A 624-nucleotide genomic window follows, 5' to 3' on the forward strand; every position below is an offset into this window, starting at 1 on the left:
GAAACTACCGTTTTCGATACCACTGACGATCGAGCTGTTACATAAACAAACTTTGGTGTCTTTTGTGTTTTTGTTTGCACAGTTTGTAAAAAGCCATAGTGCCCACTGTAGTTAAACACTTTAATTAATTGTTTTGTTATTCAGTAAACATCAACTGTAGGTAGAAATAATTAGTATCAGAGTTTAACACTTAATGTATCTAATGGTGATTACTGGTGTTGTTTGCTAACAATAGAAAGATCTTCAGTTATTTGTCTCCCTATGCTTGAGAGTGGTGATTATCCCTACTAGAAGGCTATGATGAAGGCTTATATCAAGTTTGTTGATGAGAGGGCATGATGTTCTATTCTCACTAGTTGGAAAACTTACTATCGACTCTAAAGTTAGAAAGGTTCCTAAACCTGAAGTTTAGTGCACAACTGAGGAAGAGAGAGTTGCCAATGCAAATTCAAAAGCCTTCTATGCCAATTTTTTTTTTTGTATTCATATGGAATAATTCAAACGTATTTTCAAGTGCATTATTGCAAGAGAAGGATAGAAAATCCTTCAAATTACTTGCGAGGGAACAAATATTATCAAGCAATCCAAGATGCAAATGGTAACCACTAAGTTTAAGACTCTAAG

The sequence above is a fragment of the Gossypium arboreum genome, chromosome 6 (genome assembly GCF_025698485.1).
Source record: "Gossypium arboreum isolate Shixiya-1 chromosome 6, ASM2569848v2, whole genome shotgun sequence".
NCBI lineage: Eukaryota > Viridiplantae > Streptophyta > Magnoliopsida > Malvales > Malvaceae > Gossypium > Gossypium arboreum.